This window comes from Capsicum annuum, chromosome 4 (assembly GCF_002878395.1).
Source record: "Capsicum annuum cultivar UCD-10X-F1 chromosome 4, UCD10Xv1.1, whole genome shotgun sequence".
Lineage (NCBI taxonomy): Eukaryota > Viridiplantae > Streptophyta > Magnoliopsida > Solanales > Solanaceae > Capsicum > Capsicum annuum.
The window spans coordinates 10556819-10564830 of NC_061114.1; positions in this window are offsets into that span (position 1 = coordinate 10556819).

An 8012-nucleotide genomic window follows, 5' to 3' on the forward strand; every position below is an offset into this window, starting at 1 on the left:
AAGATACAACACAACTAGATACTTACATTTAGGACTTTGAATCCATTTTCAGCTTGGAACACACCCATTCCCATTACTTTTGACCTTTTCCTCCCACTAAAATATAAGACCCCACCATGGTACCATCTTAGAGTTATCAATGTAAAACCATTCATGTCTTACCTGACGACAATAAAGAATCAAATAAGACATTGTAGCATAGCAGAAACATTTTGGAAAAAGAAAAATAAAATTTATGAACATGCTACATAATTCAACACCAAAATAACAAGATATTAACATGGTCGTGCTATTAAACACCATTAATTTTTAAATTTTATCATGTTAACAACAAATCGGAGAAAACCCCTAATTTCTAATAAACCAACTTAAACAATCAAGAAAAATCATAATTTCAGGATTTAGCATAAAACCCTAATTAATTTTAACTCAGTTTTGGGAAAAATCACTCAAACTAACAACATATTAACACGCATGTCCTATTAAACACAACTGAAATTTGAAGTTTTCATATTAGGAGAAAAAGCCCTAATTTCTAATAAACCCACTTAAAAACTCAACAAATCATGTACTTATGAACGGATTATGCTATTAATTAAACACTTAGACAACGTCATAACAGAAAGTCAGTTAATTTCACTCAATTAATTTGTAAAATTAGAGATTACCTAAAAACCCTAATTCAATTTTTTCAGTTTAGGAAAAAAACACACCTTGATACAGCAACAAGATGATTTTTTGAAAATCCACAACCAAAATGTTTTGATTAGAACAAAAATCACCTAAAAAAACTGATGAAATCGCGGTTCAGAAAGTAGAGGAGAGAGGAGAGAGAAAGATGAAAGGTTTAGAGAGAAGAGAGAGGAGAGAGGAAATGAAATTGAAAAAATAAAAGAGATATTTTGTTTTGTTTAGGCGTGGGACAGGCAGTCCAGGTGCGTGAAATGCACGAAAGTCTTTTTACTTGGCTTATGTTGCCAGCTCAGCATTTAGGGGGGCAATAAATATAGGAAAAAATAGATCAGGGGATAATAGGTTTAATTGAAAGGTTGAGATATCAACTATAGGTTGGGGGAGAGTATTTGATCATTTTCTCTAATAATTAATTAGGGGTGACATTTAGTAAAATTATGATTAAAGTAGCTGAAGCAGACATTTCATAAATGTCTATTTTACTTTTTTTTTATTAAATATTATTAATTTTTTAATATAGAAATAATTTATAATAATGAATGAAAAATGATATAATAGAAAGTAAAATTACGATTGAAGCAACTGAAATAGACATGTCATAAATGTTTATTTTTTTAAAAAAATTAAATATTATTATTTTTTAATATATAAATGAATTATAATAATTAATTAGGGGCAATGTAATAAAATCACGATTGAAGCAATTGAAGCAGACAACATAAGCAGGCATATCGGAATTTTCTCTTCTATATATGAGGAAAAAAAAATTAAATTAGGTGAAAGTATAGTAACAGATAAGAAAAAAAGTAAATTATATATTTGATATGAAATTAAATAAAGAATAAAATTTATTTAATTGTATCACTAATTAATTTTTATAATAAATTATCATCTTGCTAATCAATTTACTTAAATATAATATATTTGAAATAATTTTATACAATAAAAAGATAAATAAAAACGAAAAATAAATGGAAGATATAGGGTCCACGTGTGTGGAAATATATGCAAGGCATGTGATGACATTATGGTAAATTTTATACTTGGCATTGTTGGTAATTAAAAAGAAAAGAATGAGCTTTTATTAAAACTTTTCATGAGGTTCAAAAAACAAAGCACAAAATATTATGCACCTAGCGAGCGTGGCCTCAATGAAGACTCTCACAAAGTGTAGGACCAGAACTCCAAGGAGAAAGCTTCGCGAGCACGGAAGGTGGTTAAATTGTCGGTCAAAAGTGAAACCTACATGTCAAATCAGACCGACAATTTTACCACCTTCCATGCTCGCGAAGTTGCTTCCTTATTCTAGTCCTGCATTTTGTGGGTCTTCGTTGAGGCCGTGCTCGCTAGATGCAGTCTCTAGCAAAGTGACCAGCTCAATTCCTTTTGACCATTCTTCTTTTTCTTCAGCAATTGATGGATTTTCATTTTTGGATACACTTTCACATTCGCAGCACATCAAGTTTTTTCATTTTTCATGTCAATTTCATAAGCTAATTTCTCTACACTTTCCTCCCCACCTTGTGTATCCTTTTAAGCAAGGACTGCGATGATATATGACCTTCTCAACCTCCCTTTTCCCATACAGGTTTTCTCCCAAACACCTTCTGCTGTATAATAGTCTCTTCCAAAAACCCATCCATATAAATTTGGACCAGGGAAATTTCTATTAGATCCATCATTGTTTGTTGCAGTGTGAGGCTTCGAAGGTCTTTCAACAAGTCCATTACGCCATTGAAACTGGTCCAATCACTATTGGATATTTACACTGCCGCCAAAAACTTGAACCCTTCCCCAAACTTGACACAAAAACATGAGCATAAACCATCATTAAATTGTAATGGTGTATCAAAACCACCTGTCAAGCCCGAAACGCCATTCTCTATCCGGTAATCATGCACAATATTCATATAATAAAAGAAGACGTGGAAACATAATCTGCTATGGAAACATGGTCAATTTTGAATTCAACATAAGTATGAAAACTATAAATCAACTATATCTAAATAACATCTGACTCAGTCTACGAAATCTCTACTATATCTCTAAACAATACTATCTAAAAATTTGGGACAAGGCCCCCAGTAGACCAAAACTGTAGAATGATAAATAACTGTAGGACATTAGGTCTTCTGGAATATAGAAGGCTCACCACTGCAAAATCTGTTCTATTGTCTGAATTATCTACTGCTTGTCTGGACCCCTAGACTAAGCCTCAGAACCTGAGAGGTAAAGGGGAGGGGGTCAATACAGATGTACTGATACGCAGAGAAAATCCAAAATAATCATTTATAACCAACATATATGCGAGCATTTTAAAACAGTTCATAAATATGTCATATAGTAAGAGATCACATGGGCATTTTAAAAGACTCTGTGAAAATATCTGAAATCTGTGACACTCTAGTTTTACTTCTGCGTGAGGTGGTATACCCTATATCTCTATTATCCCATGGGCTATAGGGGATCTTCCATTTACTCGGTAGCCAAGCTCCCAACCCAAGTTTGCCGAAAGGGTTGGAGTCTCTGTTTTGTACTCCACAGGGCACTAGGACAGTGTAAAAATCCTTTGTGGGGAAATAATGTACCCGTATCGACAAAACACGATTTCTGGCTACGAGTTACTTGAGCTCAAGCCTTTTTTGGGCAACCACCTAACCCTCTTTAAGCCCATTTTTAACCCTTTCAAAACACACATTCTTTGAGAACAACATCTGAAATCATACTCTGAAAACATACTCTGTTATGGCATGCATACTTGTGGTAGCGTCATACCACTGACTTGAAAGTCACATCTCTAAGCCATTTTAGCTTATAAAAATCCCTGTTCTCAAAACATATGTTTAGGACCACCATATCAGCAAATCATTTCAAAGAACTCATTCTTTTAATTCATGTAATCACATGCAAAAAACACTCTTCTTTCAATATTTCAAATATACAAGGTGGTCATGCCAAAAACAACAAGCATATACAAATTCTTTCTCTTTAACGCAAAAACAAAATCATATTCAAAAGGCTCCCTCTAATCATCATCAAAATCGTATTAAATTCTTGAATATTGAAAAGATCACTTTCAAAACATTATGCATGCATCTCAAATCATTCTCAAAAAGTTCATAAACTCTAAATCATCAAAGAGAGGGATTTCAATAGCAGTGCTCTCAATCAAATCTTCAATATCATACATATACATACAGGTGTAAATCAGTTTAAGGGGAAGGCCTAAAGGCCAAAACAATATCATTATCAAAACATCCATAATGCGGAATTTAAAGCATAAGTTCTAAAACCCCTTTAAAACTCATTCTTGATAATCTTTAAATCATGTTCTAGAGTTTACAAGCCCATGTAGTTTTTAGGATAAACCCCACGTACCTCTATTTGGGAAAATAATGAATGATTCTTAAAGCTTACAAATTGGGGATTTCAAATCTCTAATTATCTTCAAAAACCCACGGTTGAATCTTGAATTCTTTGGGATTCTTGTTTGAAACCCTAAGGGGTGTTCTTGATGAATTTTGGTCAAAGTGTATGTATTTAGGCGTATTTGGAATTAAATCCCGTGTTTGGATAGGTTTAGGGCCATGACCCTGGAATTTAAAATCTGGGACTGGAACGCAGTAAAAGGCTTCACCATGATGCACTGGAATCACGGTGAGCTACTGGAATTGAGAATTGTTGATTTAAGGCTCATCTTGATGCGGTGGCCAGTCAATCGATGATGCTGACACTAAAAATGCTCTAAATTCTTCACCGAGTGTTAGTTTTAGGCGAATTTGGTATCGATTGAAAGCTAATTCGAAGATCATTCATTTGATATATAGTAGGCCACCTAGTTCTCTATATAAAAGGAGTTATGGTCGATTTGAATTGACTCAAGTTTCAATGCTCACTAAAAATCGAACGATAGAAAAGTTTTCAACTTGACCTTGAGTTAGGGGACCTTTATGATCTCAATTCATGCTCAAATAAGTTACCACACTACATACTTGATTAACATAGAAAATTTACATAGGGTAAATGGCTTTTGGATCATCTACGCATACAAATGATGATTTTCATTCTAGCCCAAAACACGGGGCATTACAATATCTCCCCCTTGGGATCATTCATCCACGAATGATGGGTAGAAACGTTGAAGCTTAAAGGTATGGAATAACGCAGACCTGATGAGTCTTCTAAGAAAGGATATAACTGATCTGAAACATTTAAACTTCTATCATGAAACTGAATTCTGAGCTGAGTTGCCCTTTTTTATTTTAAGGAGCTGATTCATGCTGAGAGTTTAGGATTTCTCTCGAAGTGTTTATGCTCAAATCACACAAATTAAATTAAGAATTGATAACTTATGCAAGTACAAATCATGAGGCAAGATGTCTTAGATCTCACCAGGTTACTGTACTGCCTGAGCTAAAATACTTGGAAGCATTTGAAATTATGCTCTGCAATCTTATGAACCGAGTCATGAATAAGTAACTGAATCAGAAACATGATGCTTTGACTGAACTGAATTCACAACTTACATGGATGAAAAAGATTATCTCTTGGGATGGTCATACGCTTGAGTCTTCGGATAATAGGACTGGGTGAAAAGTGGAAAACTACCGTAACTTGTCTATCTGACTGTTAAAATGAATTACTAGCTATATAGACTTAAATTATGCTGGACCCTCATACTTAACCGGAGTATCTCATTCAACACTCTTTCTAAAGAAGTCATAGTAGCGTTAGGGAGAAAACAATCATGGGCAGTAGTTACACAAAACATCCAACTAAGGAATCACAACAATGACACTACTCTATAGCATGGAATATAGATGTACAACTTATAAAGTAGGGTAGAATTACTAGGCCTTAGGCAATGCAACTTCTTACTTTCAAACTCCGCACATTTCTCGAATATCCCTTAACTATACTGTTCCCCTCAAGTACCATGTTCCTTTGATTCAACTTATAATTCTCATATGGGCATTGCTAAACCCTTCTACTAATGTCTAAAGTAGCTTAAATCCTTTCACCGTGATCAAGCATAATTCTAAATCACAAAATACAACATGCCATACCACGATACTAGTCTAAACCATATGATTCAACCTTCTATATCTTTTTAAAGATCACACTCTAAGTATAACGTGCTTTACTACCTCAATGACCAATTCTGAACTCTCACTATGGGTTCACTAGCACATATAGTGTTCCTCCACTTAAATCCTAACATATCATTCAAGCCTTCCTTAATAACCACATATCAACTCCAAGGCAAAGACCCATAAGGACATACTTCATGTATTCTCTAATCCACTATCAATATAACTCCCATGCGCTACCCTAAGAACATACACACACAAATATCCACTAACCATCACATATATCAAAGACTTGGCCCCAGATCATACTTCACACTTATGGCCTTATCTAAAACAAGAATACTATGATTTTCTATTAAAAAGAAGCATTCACTCATCACTACTATCATTACATAAAGAGTTACCAAAAGGTTAGAACATAAAACCTTGAAGCATGGGAGGATATTATACGAGACTTGACACTTAACTGAGTCTGAAGGGATAGTAAATCAACATCAGGGATTCATCAAAGTGATATAAACTGGGGCATACATGACTATAAGCTAAATCTCGTCAATCACAAAGAGTATAGCATAAATTTTGGGAAGTGAGAACACTCTAAAGCGTGAGTACATAAGTCATAAGCTGCATGACCTAAATTTAAAGTTCATAACATATGGAATGTGATTCCGACTACTGAATGAACTGGAACTCCTCATTTTAGAACTGGAAGAGCACATGATTCTCTCTCATATACATGAACATGAATTATGATTGTGGAACTGGAACGTAAGGCATGAGTAAGTATTGGGATAACTTAAAAATACTGAGCTAAGAATGGACTGATCCTCACCCTCACTTCCTGATGTTCAATGTCATACTGACATCACTACTAGAATCTGAGAGTCTGTCTTTGTCACTTGTTTTATGATCTCCCCCTCAGCTTTAAGCCATTATATTAAGTTTGAGAGATCCCTTACTGTACTCTAAACTTAACTACACTCACGACACTCTGGGGTCTAGAATACGATAATACATGCAATTAATAGGACTTAACTGTAACACCCTGAAAATGGGCCCCGAGGCATCACACGGTGCTTAAAGCTACAAGTAGCCCCAAGCTAACCCTTTTATCCATTTTTCTACCATTCAACACTTATAATCAAAGTCATCATAATCAAAACATCTAAACATCCTCCATAATATCATACTGCAATACGAATGAAATACGGAAAGTAACAAAATATGACATCTCTGACAAATCTGATCAATCTATCTATCTAGTCTGACAAGTCTCTACTAAACTATATATCCATGAGCCATTAGGACAAACTCCAACTAACACGAACTCAGGAAATAAACTGAACGACTCAAAGTAAATAAGAAAATCTGAATAACTAGTCCTCAGACCATGAGGACTCACCACTACAGAGGATGTATATCAACGTGCTCAGATAATCACGGTCAAACCTAGGAATGAACACTTGAACTTACATTATAAGGAAAATGTAGCCCACATGCGAACATGTGGGTCAGTACCATGGAATATGTACCGAGTACATGGGGGTGCATGAAATAAACATATTTATATGCATATATATATATATTTAACGATCATGTCATAAGTTTTCTTTCCAAATCATGCAGGACATTAGTAATTGGCTCATAAAGCTTGAAAGAAATCTAAAATCTGAAATCATACCAATGAATGGTAAAACATGCCAATCTGGCTATCATGAGCCATTACACTTAATCCAAATATCAAGATTCTTTTCTTATTCTCTCATCAAGAAATCTTAGTGAAATCTGGAATATTGAATACATCATAAATTTGCATTTCAAATCTCTTTTAAATAAGTAAAATCATTCTAAGAATGAGGGACGACTCTTTGGGAGGTTCTTTCAACCAACATGTACACCATGTGAGCACCCATGATGTCCCACGACTTGCCCCCATAAGGTTAGGGCTGTCCTACCCTTGTCATCGGTGTACAACAATCTCATCACAGTGATCACTATCTCAATTTTCCACATAAAGTGGAAGTCAATGTCTCAACCTACGGTGGAACGTAGTTATGGGGTATGAAATCGTAGTAACATACCCAACTCGGTGCTAAATACTACTCCCAATACTATGCTCCAAAATCTCAAGAAAAATCCACTTTAAGGGTAATCTCATATTTCTTAAGTTAAATAAATGATAAAATCCGTAACTCGTTTCATAAAGTGGATTTTAACTCTGTTGTGACC